At 39.4% G+C, this 14,071-nt stretch overlaps 1 non-coding gene across 1 annotated transcript; it reads right to left on the reverse strand.

Moving 5' to 3' along the window:
- Window positions 1-2,343: 2,343 nt before the first annotated feature.
- LOC136201720 (small nucleolar RNA R71) lies at window positions 2,344-2,450 on the reverse strand. The gene has a single exon (XR_010674062.1). It is a non-coding gene; the product is annotated as a small nucleolar RNA R71 (small nucleolar RNA).
- Between the last annotated feature and the right edge of the window lie 11,621 nt (window positions 2,451-14,071).

The following is a 14,071-nucleotide window of genomic DNA, read 5'->3' on the forward strand; positions in this document are numbered from 1 at the left end:
TCTATGCAAGGAGCCTAGTGGAAGAGATTACAAAAAGAAATGAAAATTTAAACCTAAATAAGGATCGAATGTATTCAATAAGTTATTTTTAGAAAACATTGCAATTCTTAATTCAACAAATGTTCTCTCCACAAAATACTTAATTTAATTCTCACAAAATTGATATTTTTAGAATAAAAAATTACTCTCTTTGCCCACACTCATACCATGATGAAAAGTGAGGTTATTAGAAAAAACTTTAAGAAAATAAAAATTTCTAATAAGAATAAGAAGAAAATTTGTACCAAAAAGAAAGTTTTCTTGTTTCATACCTTGGTTTACACTTTTTTGGTTCATCATTCACTTAAAATTTCAAATAATGAACTTACGGCAAACGATAATGTACCTTATAGGAAACCATGTAGTATACCTGTTGGGCATGAATATGACTATAATTAAACAGCATTCTAATAACATTTTATGTGCGTTTCAGGCAAAATATTCCGAAATACATGGACTTATAAGTGTTTTATGCAGATTGTATTGATCAAGTCAAAATGGGCGATAACACAGCCTGTTTTGCAACAAACCGTAAGGAGTTGAGCGCCCTTTGATCCAGCGGATTTTCGCTGTGTACCCGATGAAGGATAGCGATTAGACAAGTGATGGGTGCGGCGTGGCAGCAGTTGCAGGAAAGGCAGGAAAGCAACATGATGATAAGACGGATCACCCCTTGAGTGTTCAAGGGTCAACTTAATTTTAATCATTCCCTAGTGTTAGGTAGCAGTAGGAAAAACAATCTTATTTTGTAATATTTTGTGGCATGGTTCGTTTTTCTTCCTATATATAGACGTAGTCGAGGGAAGGAAAAGGGACACCTTTTTACTTTTGGAGACAATCAGTTTTAGTTAGAACTTTTGAAGAGAGGCGAAGCTCTCTTAGGACGATGACGCCTCCAATGGAGGTCTGTGGAATTAATGGTGGCTATTCACTCTTCACTATGAGTGAGTAGTCGTTTTGAATGGGTTTGGCCAGTTAGGGCCGGTTATGTAAGTCTTCTTTTAATCTTATTTATGAATGAATGTTGATATATTATGATGTGCTTGACAAATCCTTAACTCCATTGCTAAATGCATGTATGTTAGTGTTAGATGCATGATAGGACACTGCTTTCATCTTCACGGAACCATTAGTCAAGCATTCAACCCCGAAACAGAGATGTCAGGAGGTTGCATCAAGGGTTTTCTTTAGAGAAATGTTGTTTAGATCGTAATGCAAGAAAGAACCAACTTTGGGGACGCTTAAGGTTGCAGTACATCTTAGAATCTTAAGAACACACGAGAGTTGACTTAAGTGAGCATCAAAACAGAGACCTTGGCATCACTTTACTTCATTCATGAATAAATAGGATGTTTAGAGACTGAAAGTGACCTATTCTGCTGTGCTTGAACTGTTTTGCCCTTTTCTATCATTAAGTACTCTTTGAAATCAACTAAAGATCTGATCTTGTTTATGTTTGAACAAAACCTCTCAAATTAAAGAATTGACACACACACACACCCTGTTTTACAAAGTATTTCTTGTAAACTTTGATTCTCAATCCCTGTGGATACGATACTGGACTTATCATTTTATTACTTGTATCTAGTGCACTTGCTAGAGTCTCATTTTAGGACAACAAGTTTTTGGCGCCGTTGTCGGGGATTGAAAGCAACAAAGTTTATACGAACTTTTCTGTGAAACAAGGTGTTTTTAATTTGTTTGCTAAATAGTGCAGCCAGAAGGAATCTTTATCAATTTATGTGCAGAGCTGGACCTCCTGTTTTTCCTATCGATCTCGAATTAGAGAGAACGTGTAGACGAAACAGAGCGGGAGCTCGACGTGCACGACAAAGAGAACTACAAAGAGAGAGAAGAATGGCTGGGAGGGTACCACCCGAACAACCAATTCAACCAAACCAAGAAGAAGAAGGGGAGAATAACAACCCTCCTGTCATGCGAATCAGAGATTATTCAAGACCAACCACAGAAGGACATTCATCATGTATCGTGTTGCCAAACGAAGGGAACAACATGTTCGAAGTGAAATCGTCGATGATCCAAATGTTACAAGCCACAGTACAGTTCAAAGGATACCAATCTGAAGATCCAAATGGGCATATTCTTGAATTCATCATGCTATGCAACACGTTCAGATCCAACAGGGGCATTTCTGACGACGTAATCAGACTGAAGCTGTTTCCTTTTTCCCTAAGGGACAAAGCGAAGACTTGGTTGAACTGCTTGCAACCAGGAACGATCACCACTTGGGAAGAAATGGCTGGTGCGTTCTTAATGAAATATTTCCCACCACGACAAGCCATTAAGCTTAGAAACGAGGTTTCCCATTTCGTGCAAGAAGAAGATGAATCACTAGCCGAAGCATGGGAAAGGTACAAGGAACTACTAAGGAGAGTGCCCAATCATGGCATTCTATGTGGATGCAAATGCATAACTTTTACAATGGGGTAACCAACATCTATAAGATCCAGATCGAATCTATTGCCAATGGAAATCCCGAAGATCTGGAACCTCGGGCCTTGTACGACCTTATTGAGAGGGTAGTAAGCACAAGTTACAACTGGTACTCTTCCAGAAGTGAAGGAAAAAGAGCGGGAAATGAAGATGTTGTATCAAAATTGACAAGCCAGGTAGAACAGCTTGCTAGACAGCTCGGCAAGATAAATGTGTCTTCAATTCACAATGAACCACCATTCAATGACATTTGTGATTTTTGTGGAGGGCTGCATTTCAACATAAACTGCCCAAGAGTCAAGCAATGGAAGGGTGCACAGGCAGAATGCAACTATGCAGGGTACAACCAAAGGAACCCGCCTAACCCGTACTCTAACACATATAACCCTGCCACAAGAAACCATCCGAATTTTGGATGGACAGGCCAGCCGAACCAGCAGGAACAACCAAGGTATCAACAACAGCAAGGAGGACATTACCAGAGACAACCTCAGCAGCATTACAAACAACCTGTTCCACCCAAGGAGGACGTGGAGCCAGATATGAAGACGATGATGATGCAGTTCATGAAACAGACACAAGCTTCGATTAAAAATCTGGAAACACAAGTCCATCAGTTAGCTGCATCTACGTCAAAAGGGAAGGGAATAATGCCAAGCAATATAGAGCCGAACCCAAAGGGCGATGTCATGGTGATAACTCTGAGATCTGGTAAGCAAACCCAACCCATTATTTCTGCTGATGAAAATGCTGAATGCGCAGGAACATCAAAAGAAGCTGAAGGGGAGCAGGAACAAGCTATTCCCAGTGAAGAAGAAACCAGGAAGACAACCATTACCAGTAAGCAGGATCAGGGGGAAAGCGAAAGAATGTATAAGCCACCTTCGTCGTATGTTCCACCTGTGCCATATTCAACACGGTTGATTAACAAAAAGCTAGAAGAACAAAATTCTAAGGTGTTAGACACCTTAAGGAAGTTACACATCAACATCCCTTTCGTACAAGCGCTGGCACAGATGTCGGCATATGCAAAGTTCCTCAAAGATATCCTGTCAAATAAAAAGAAGCTGGAAAACATTTCTATGATCCAACTCAACATAGATTGTTCGTCAATACTCCAGAACAAGCAGCAGCTTCCGAAAAAGCTAAAAGATCCAGGGAGTTTTTCTATTCCTTGTTCAATTGGAAGTTTAATTATTGAAAATGCACTCTGTGACCTAGGAGCTAGCATAAACCTTATGCCATATTCTGTGTATGCTAAACTAGGATTAGGAGAACCACAACCAACCAAAATGTCTATTCAATTGGTCGATCATTCAGTATGCTATCCTAGGGGAGTTGTGGAAGATGTGCTGGTCAAAGTAGGAAAATTCATATTGCCTGTTGATTTTATTATAATGGACATTGATGAAGACTTGCATGTTCCTATTATCCTAGGTAGACCATTTTTAGCCACGGGTAAAGCATTGATAGACGTAGGAGAAGGACGACTGTTCTTAAGAATTAATGGGGAGGAAGTCATTTTCAAAATGAACGAAGCAATGAGATGAGCTAACAATAATGATGACACATGTTGTTTCTTAGATGAATTCCAAAGTCTATCTACTTTGCAGGAACAAGACACTCTGGAAACTCTATTGGGAGAAGATGTGAACTTATGTGAAGGAACATGTTGTTCCATTGAGTCCAACATACCTACTCCACCTTTAGATCCTACTGTCCCGACTCATCAAGAACCACCGGAGATACCAACTGTGCCATTATCTAAGCCAGAATTGAAACCGTTGCCCTCACACCTTGAGTATGCCTTCTTGGAACCACCTAGTGGGAGCCCAGTGATTATATCCTCAAAGCTAACTCCTGATCAGAAAACTCAACTCATGGAGGTGCTGCGAAGAAACAAGGAGGCAATCGCATGGAAGATTGATAACATCAAAGGCATCAGCCCAACAGTCTGTGTCCATAGAATCTTGATGGAAAAGGATCACAAGCCCTCTATCCATCCACAGCGGAGATTAAACCCCCACAGGAAGGAGGTTGTGCGAAAAGAAGTGATCAAGTTGCTGGATGCAGGGATTATTTATCCCATTTCTGATAGTGTATGGACAAGCCATGTTCATGTTGTACCAAAGAAGGGAGGAACGACAGTAGTACTCAATGAGAAAGACGAATTGGTCCCCACGAGAACTATCACCAGATGGCGAGTTTGTGTGGACTACCGGAAGCTCAACGAAGCCATAAGAAAGGATCATTTTCCCTTGCCCTTCATTGATCAGATGTTGGAGCGGTTAGCCGGATATGCCTTCTATTGTTTTCTTGATTGTTATTCAGGATACAACCAGATCGCAATTCACAGTGAGGATCAAGAGAAGACAACGTTCACATATCCTTATGGGACCTATGCCTACAGACGAATGCCGTTCGGACTATGCAATGCTCCAGCCACTTTCCAAAGATGTATGATGTCTATTTTTCATGACATGGTAGAGCGGACCGTAGAAATCTTCATGGATGACTTCTCAGTTTATGGAGACGCTTTTGGAAATTGTCTGAACAACCTTGAAGCTGTGCTTGTGCGATGCAAGGAGACTAACCTGGTCTTGAATTGGGAAAAATGCCACTTCATGGTTACGGGAGGAATTGTTCTCGGGCATAAGATCTCAGACAAGGGGATGGAAGTAGACAAGGCTAAGGTGGAAGTAATAGAGAAACTGCTTGTTCCAACCAGTGTAAAAGATGTGAGAAGCTTTCTGGGGCATGCAGGATTCTACCGCCTGTTCATCAAAGATTTTTCAAAGATTGCGCTGCCCTTGTCAGCACTACTTCATAAGGACGCGAAATTTTCCTTTGATGCAAGCTGTCTCAATGCTTTCGAACTATTAAAAGGCAAGCTGATCAACTCGCCTATACTGGCAGGACCAGACTGGGAACAACCTTTTGAGATGATGTGCGACGCGAGCGATACTTGTGTGGGAGCTGTTCTTGGACAAAGGATGGAGAAGAAGTTTAGGCCTATTTATTATGCAAGCAAAACATTGAACGAGACCCAGCAGAACTACACCACTACAGAGAAGGAGCTTCTTGCAGTTGTGTATGCCTTCGACAAATTTCGACCCTACTTGGTGCTGTCCAAAGTTGTTGTGCACACAGACCATGTTGCGCTACGCTACTTGTTCGCAAAAAAGGATGCTAAGCCTAGGTTGATCCGCTGGTTATTATTGCTTCAAGAGTCTGATCTCGAAATTAAGGATAAAAAGGGAACGGAAAATATCGCGGCTGATCATTTGTCAAGAATTTCTCACCAAAGCAACCAAGAACAACCAGAGATTTTGGAAAGATTTCCAAACGAGCGTCTATACACCACACAACCTGCGCCCTGGTTTGCCGATATTGCTAATTACCTGGCAAGTTCGCTTAAGCCTCACAACCTGTCCACTAATCAGAGGAGGAAGTTTTTTGCTGAAATTAAATATTATTTTTGGGAAGAACCCTATCTTTTCAGGTTGTGCGCCGACCAAATGATTCGAAGATGTATATCTCAAAAGGAGGGACAGGGTGTTCTAAGCCATTGTCATGACCGAGAAGCTGGAGGGAACCATAGCACCAGCAGAACTGCAGCCAAGGTTCTTCAATCAGGTTTTTTCTGGCCAACACTTTTTAAAGATGCCAATCTGTTCGTTAGCACTTGCAATGAGTGCCAACGAACAGACAATATCTCAGCTAGAAATGCCATGCCCCTAAATAACATAGTTGTTTGTGAAATCTTTAATATATGGGGCATAGATTTTATGGGACCAATCCTACATCTTTCGGGCACAAATATATCTTGGTAGCTGTTGATTATGTGAGCAAGTGGGTCGAAGCAATCGCTAGCCCCACCAATAACGCTCGTGTCGTAGTTAAATTCCTGAAAAGGCTGTTTGCCCGATTCGGGGTCCCACGAGAAATCATCAGTCATCAGGGAACCCATTTTCGTAATGCCAAATTTAAAAAGTTAATGGGAAAACTTGGGGTCTCTCACAGAATTTCCACAGTATACCATCCACAAACAAGTGGACAGGTGGAGATTTCGAATAGAGAAATCAAAAGAATTTTAGAAAAAACTGTTGGCAATTCTAGGAGGGACTGGGCGAACAAACTCGATGATGCTCTGTGGCTGTATCGAACAGCCTATAAAACACTAATTGGCATGTCTCCCTTTAGATTACTGTATGGCAAGTCTTGTCACTTGCCGGTTGAAATGGAACACATGGCTTTTTGGGCGTTAACATTTTTAAATTTTGAGCAACAGGCTGTTGGAGATCAGCGAAAACTTCAACTCTGTGACATGGAAGAGTTCAGGTTGTTCTCGTATGAAAATGCCGTAAATTACAAGGATAAAACAAAGGTGTGGCACGATAGAAAAATCCAGACAAAGACGGCCATGAAGGTCAAAGTGTTCTCTTGTACAATTCAAGACTCAGGTTGTTTCCTGAGAAGCTGAAATCAAGATGGACAGGACCTTATCTAATACACAAGGTGTTTGGTCATGGTGCAATTGAAATTGACAGGGATGGCCAGGAACCGTTTAAGGTGAATGGGCAAAGACTGAAACCCTATCTAGAGAACGATCACACGAGGAAGATCGATGCAGTTCACTTCCAGGATCCCCCACGCCATTAGAAGATCGAATAGGGTGTTTGCTACAAACACCAATTGTAGCATAAGTAACATTGTATTTTAATTAGTTTCATTTTCAAATTTTTTTGAGTAATGTCACAAGTAGTTTAGATCCATTTTGTATCGAGCAGTGGTCCGTAATGAGTATCTCCGGAATAAGCACCGTTGTAAAACTTACATCTTTTCATAAGGGTCAAGTTTTACGATTTTACTTGTTCAAATAGGGAGTTGATTTACCCTTCAAACAGGGCTATCATTGAAAGTTAGGCGGCGAAATAAAAGCCTGAAAAGTAAAAACGTCTAATCCTATATCACTAGGCTCTTATTTCGTTTTCTCTCTTATTCTCGATGCAATCGAACAGATAGGTGAGTACTAAATTCAAAATTTGAAGCGTGACCGTTTGTCACCCAAGGGTCTATTCGAAGGTACGCGCCTTTTGCCAATTTGTCCAGGTGGCGTCCTTTGGGCCGCCCTCATAAAGATGGGTTGGCAACAGACCGTTCCATCTCCTCTCCCTACTTAAGGAGACCTACCTCATTACGGTCCCTTGCTCGATTTGTTTTCTTTTTCATACATTCCTTTTCACTAGTCACCGCATGCTCTGTGCTCTTTACCATTGGGAAACCCTATTTAAACTTGAGCACATCATGAGAACTCGTGGCTCTGGTAAGCAGGTAAAAATCGAGGGCTCATCGAAGAAAGAAAAAGCTAAGGGAAAAATGGCGGGGACAGGCTCAGTTGCTTTCGTTCCGGAAGAAAAATTGGTGAAAAAGCTTGCTCAGTTCAAGGATGCGGCCACGCAGAAATATTATGAGGAACTTGCGCAATTAGAATTCAGGCCTGTGAGGACAGTTTGCTGGAAAAAGGCTCAAACTTGATCAGCGTGTGCGGAGGCTCATGGAGGCCGGCCATTTCGGCTGCTTCTTTGAAATGACTGAGCCAGCCTACAGAGAACTCACATTAGAATTCTTGGCCACGTTTAAGCACAATCCAGATATCACAGATCCCGACGAAGAATGCAAGTTTAGCTTCAGGCTAATGACTCACACGTAGCGGCCTTCGTTGAATACGTTCAACAGTTTACTGGGTGCTATGGACGATGATGATCTGGAATCTGAAGGCTACAAGGAGGCATTTACTCAGACTCCTGAGGTGTTTGACCCAACAGCATTCTGGCATTCTATTTCGGGCCAGCAGAGCTATGACGGTAGTGTTTCCAAAGCGTCGAATATTGATGACTATGCCATTCGCTACCTGCATAAACTGGTTTCGGGAACCATCTTTGCCCGAGAAAACCAGGCTACTATTCCCCATGCCGACTTGACGGCCTTGTGGAGTATGTCGATCGGGCCCAGAATGAACTTAGGCTATTGGTTTGGGGAGTACATCAGCAACTTCGGAAAGAAGAATTCCTCGGTCATTTGCTGTGGAAGCATTGTAACTCGGATTGCAGAAGAACTTGGGGTTTTTTAACTAGAGGACCGCACCCAGCTCACTGTGGTGAACCACCCTGACCAGATTGATTTAAGGAGCCTGCAAAGCATGTTGTTTGGGAAGCTGGTGAATGGGAAATGGGTATGGATGGCCGACTTCGTTGAAGCAAGGAGAGTTGAAAGCCACAAGAGAAAGTGTGAACCTACTGTGTCTGTTTCCTCTGAGTCCGAGCAGATTGCGCCCGAAAAAGACCTCGCTTTTTACAAGAAATGTGCAAAGCTCACCAATGATGATATTGTTTGCAAGTTCGATGCTTTGTTTGCGCAGAATGTGGCTAACCGAGACCAGATCCATGCTCTTGAGCATAAAACTGCTGTTTTGCAACAAGAAGTGGATATGCTGAAGCATGTCTGTATAGAGGAGCATGGGCGGGAAAGTGCTTCGGGTACCTCGGTTAAAAGTCCAGTAAGAGAAAAATCTGATGTCCCTGAAACAAATGCCGCTACCTCCTCGAAAGGGGATGGTGCCGCTCTTGCTAAGGATCGAGAGGTTGATTCCTCTCGTTCCCCACTTGTCTAAAACCTCAAACTTGTCGCTATCCAAGCATCCGGTAACACTTATAACCCTTCTTTGTTTTTATTGTTACACTCCCATGTTATCATGTTATGATTCTTTTATCCTATTGTTAGAGTAACATTGAGGACAATGTTAATTTTATTTGGGGGGTGGATTGCATGTGTTTAAACTACTGCAAATCTACTTGAGCATAACATGATAAAAAGATGAAGCGTGCTGTTGTTGTAGTATGATAAGTTTAAGCAAATTTCCCTCTAATAAAATCTTGACGTCCTTGTTAAGCAAATCGCATAATGTGTTTATGTAATCATTTCACTTTCTGAGCCATTTCGCAACTGATTGTGCTTTTGTGATTGCAAATTTGAAATGATAGCTTTGTTTTATTATTTGAGCTCCCTTTTAAAATCGTGAATTTCTGAAAATTTTCAAGTTTTAACTCAATCTTCACTTAAAGAATCTCCTGCTCCAATGCAAAAGCCCTGAAATGTGAGAACTTGAGCCTACATTAGCATGAAAATGGGATGATTCTTCATGAGAGGGCTAGTGCATATTGTCTTTAGGTATGTATTGCATTGGCTGCCCTATCAAAATGGTAAAATTTTGGATGATCATAGGAGGAAAAAGGCAGTTAGATCCCAAATTCACTCCACAAAAAGCCTACCTGTGCTTCGCACTCACATTGTTAGGATATCCAACTTGAGCCTTAACCTATTCTTTCGCAAACACAAATTTAAGGAACCAATGCCCTTCACTGTAATCCCAAAAACACCTTGAATTTGTCTCATGCTCAGGAAAAGCTGCTCGAGAGAAAGAAAAATGAATTTTTTTTGAGAAAATCTGTGTTTATAATGATCAAACGGTGAAATGATGACATTTGAGGAATGAATAGGAATTTTAAAAAGATAACAGAAAAGTGTTTGAATTAGTCTCTTAAATTTTTGGACAAATGCTAACATCTTGAGACTAAAGTCAAATGTTTGGATAATTATGTTTGTGTATTCATGGGATAGTTTGGCTTATATTGTGAAACGGGCTGTGCGTAATGATCTATGCTAAGTGCCGAGTATGGTAAAATTGCATTGCATGTAGAAAATTCATACACTTAAATTGCCAATTCACGTCCATACCTTAGCCTTAGCCTAACGGTACAACCCATGTCAAGACCTTTTGACTATGATCGTAAAATTTTTGATCCATCGAGATAGGGCCAATGAGCAATGTCATAACCTAGCGATCATAGTACTAAGCTGAGAAGTGATGATACTTTCCCTATGGCAACAAAGGCCATTTGAGAGTGTGTGAATCTTCCTAAGCTTAGTGAGGCACTTGGAGCTTAGCAGGTGGTTTAAATGAGGATTGAGGTTCAATTTGAAGCTTTGAGGAATTTCATAAGAAAGGGTTTTAAAATTTTGATTCTAGCAAAAGCCTCATTAGCAGTCACAAATTGTTCAAAAAGTTCTTCTTCTTAAATTCTTTCTGTTTAAATCACTTTCCTATAATTCTGTTTCCCTTGTTTCTTCATAATTCTTTCTGTAAATACTCCTTTGATTATTCATGCCTAAAACTATTTTCTTGTGTTATTATTATCTTTTTGCTTACTTGAGGACAAGTAAGGATTTTATTTGGGGGTATTTGTTGGGCATGAATATGACTATAATTAAACAACATTCTAATAACATTTTATGTGTGTTTCAGGCAAAATATTCCAAAATACATGGACTTATAAGTGTTTTATGCAAATTGTATTGATCAAGTCAAAATGGGCGATAACACAGCCTGTTTTGCAACAAACCGTAAGGAGTTGAGCGCCCTTTGATCCAGCGGATTTTCACTGTGTACCCGATGAAGGATAGCGACTAGACAAGTGACGGGTGCGGCGTGGCAGCAGTTGCAGGAAAGGCAGGAAAGCAACATGATGATAAAACGGATCACCCCTTGAGTGTTCAAGGGTTAACTTAATTTTAATCATTCCCTAGTGTTAGGTAACAGTAGGAAAAACAATCTTATTTTGTAATATTTTGTGGCATGGTTCGTTTTTCTTCCTATATATAGACGTAGTCGAGGAAAGGAAAAAGGACACCTTTTTACTTTTGGAGACAATCAGTTTTAGTTAGAACTTTTGAAGAGAGGCAAAGCTCTCTTAGGACAATGACGCCTCCAATGGAGGTCTGTGGAAAATGGTGGCTATTCACTCTTCACTATGAGTGAGTAGTCGTTTTGAATGGGTTTGGCCAGTTAGGGCCGGTTATGTAAGTCTTCTTTTAATCTTATTTATGAATGAATGTTGATATATTATGATGTGCTTGACAAATCCTTAACTCCATTGCTAAATGCATGTATGTTAGTGTTAGATGCATGATAGGACACTACTTTCATCTTCAAGGAACCATTAGTCAAGCATTCAACCCCGAAACAGAGATGTCAGGAGGTTGCATCAAGGGTTTTCTTTAGAGAAATGCTGTTTAGATCGTAATGCAAGAAAGAACCAACTTTGGGGACGCTTGCAGTATGTCTAAGAATCTTAAGAACACACGAGAGTTGACTTAAGTGAGCATCAAAATAGAGACCTTGGCATCACTTTACTTCATTCAGGAATAAATAGGATGTTTAGAGACTGAAAGTGACCTGTTCTGCTGTGCTTGACCTGTTCTGCCCTTTTCTATCATTAAGTACTCTTTGAAATAAACTAAAGATCTGATCTTGTTTATGTTTGAACAACACCTCTCAAATTAAAGAATTGACACACACGCACACCATGTTCTACAAAGTATTTCTTATAAACTTTGATTCTCAATCCCTGTGGATACGATACTGGACTTATCATTTTATTACTTGTATCTAGTGCACTTGCTAGAGTCTCATTTTAGGACAACAGTACCTCATAGGAAACCAATAGTGTACCTTAGAGGAAACCATGGTGTACCTCATGGAAAACATATTATACCTTAGGGGAAACCATGTAGTGTACCTCACGGGAAACCATAGTGCACCTTAGGGGAAACCATATTGTGTAAGTATTGGTTGCCAAACAATTATAAAACTGTTTTACCTTTTTCCAAAATACAGATGTCTCCAGGCTATACAGATGTCTTTATACAATACAGATGTCTCCAGACAATATAAAATACAAATTTCATTCTTATTCTTTCCATGTGGAATTCTCACAACACTAATATTAAAGACTAATATACAACAGTTTGTTGATCCTATTGGATTACATAGGATTTTGTGTAACTTAACTGTTAACTGATTTGTACCTGATGAATATTCGTTAAACTGATCAACAAAAAAGTGATGGTGCAGTAGCTTGGCTCATTAGACCATGTGGGCTCGGGTAGCACCACCTTGTATTCCTTCCACTTCTAGGAGTATGAGGTTGTCGCTGCTCTGTGAAGCCAGCCTAGCGCGATGCCCTCCACTCTAGGAACCAAGTCATCTCAACCTTGGTCATGGTTAAACTCTCAGCTTGGAATGGACCAGCTAGATGTTAGCTGCATGAGCCTGGAATTTTGAGCCATAGTAATGTTCCATCACTTTGTTGCCCCCCATTTGGGTCACAAGCTTATGCTACCAAGCTCGGCGATGTAAGTTGTTATTCTTAAAACTAATAAGCTATTTAAGGTTGTTCTAATCCAACAAAGTGAGATTTGATTTAGTAGAAAATTTGACAAATTAAATTAAATTACATCAGGCTAAAAGTGTTAAATATGACATATAGAGATTTAAATGATAACTTATATCTAATATATACAAACCAAACTATATATGGTATGCTTAATTTTTTTTTTTTTGTTTCAGAAAATAACATAAGATTTATTTGTAATAGTCGTTTAACCTAATTTTGATGTATACTATTACTATGTATCCTCATTTTTAAGATATTCAAAACATGATGCCAAATAAAGTAGTATGTGGACTTATATCCACACGATGTATACTATATATCATGTTTTTAAAATGATGCAATAATTGTAACGCCAAATAGAAAATTATGGATTCACCATAATTTGAAATGCCAAATTGTATACTCATGAGATCATTAATTAATATGTAAATGGACATTTAAAAATGTATAACTAGATATTGAGCACTAATTGATGGAAGAATCAAACCATGTCAATCCTAATGTCATTTTGGTTGGCTTTTTATGTGTCATGGAACGGATTGAACTAAAAGTGTATGCAAATACCCACTGGGCTTCCAACGTGTACCTTACAGATCCAACACACCATTAGTTTTTTAATGGGAAAACTACGCAGAAATTCATCTTTCAAAAATTATTTACAACTATGTCAAATCACACTTTTGAATTATGTCAAACTAATAAAATTACCATTTTTAATCTATTTTAAGAACTAAAGTTTATAAATTAGGGATCTAGAATATATTGTCTAGGATTTAGGATTTATGAATTAGAATTTGGAATTTTTAAATTGAGATGTAAAATCATAATATATAGAAAATAATGACATATTAATAATTAAGTTTGGTGATATGACTTAGTTGTAATTTTTTACTTAATTATGATATTCATGTAATTGACCCTTTTTTAATTTCCCAAAAGCTCAAGCCGCTCTGACATTATGCATTTGCTTAATTAGTGGCTTCATTTACAAGCATACCAACCTTTGAAACTTATTATTGCTTGTGTTGTGCAAGCTATATATATTAGATAAAGAATCATAGGCCAGCAGGCCAACAGTTGGATCAAGGAGACCTTGACGTGCTGCTTTTTTTACCACAAGTTCTTTTTCCCTTTCCCTGCATTTTTCTTTTTCCTCTCATTGTTTGTGTATAATATTCGTAAATATCACAATAATAATAATAATAATAATAATAACTCAATATGACAAAATTTTCAAAGTTCATCCGCTAAAAAAACAAAAACAAAATTACAAATTTCTATAG

The sequence above is a fragment of the Euphorbia lathyris genome, chromosome 7 (genome assembly GCF_963576675.1).
Source record: "Euphorbia lathyris chromosome 7, ddEupLath1.1, whole genome shotgun sequence".
NCBI classification, from domain to species: domain Eukaryota; kingdom Viridiplantae; phylum Streptophyta; class Magnoliopsida; order Malpighiales; family Euphorbiaceae; genus Euphorbia; species Euphorbia lathyris.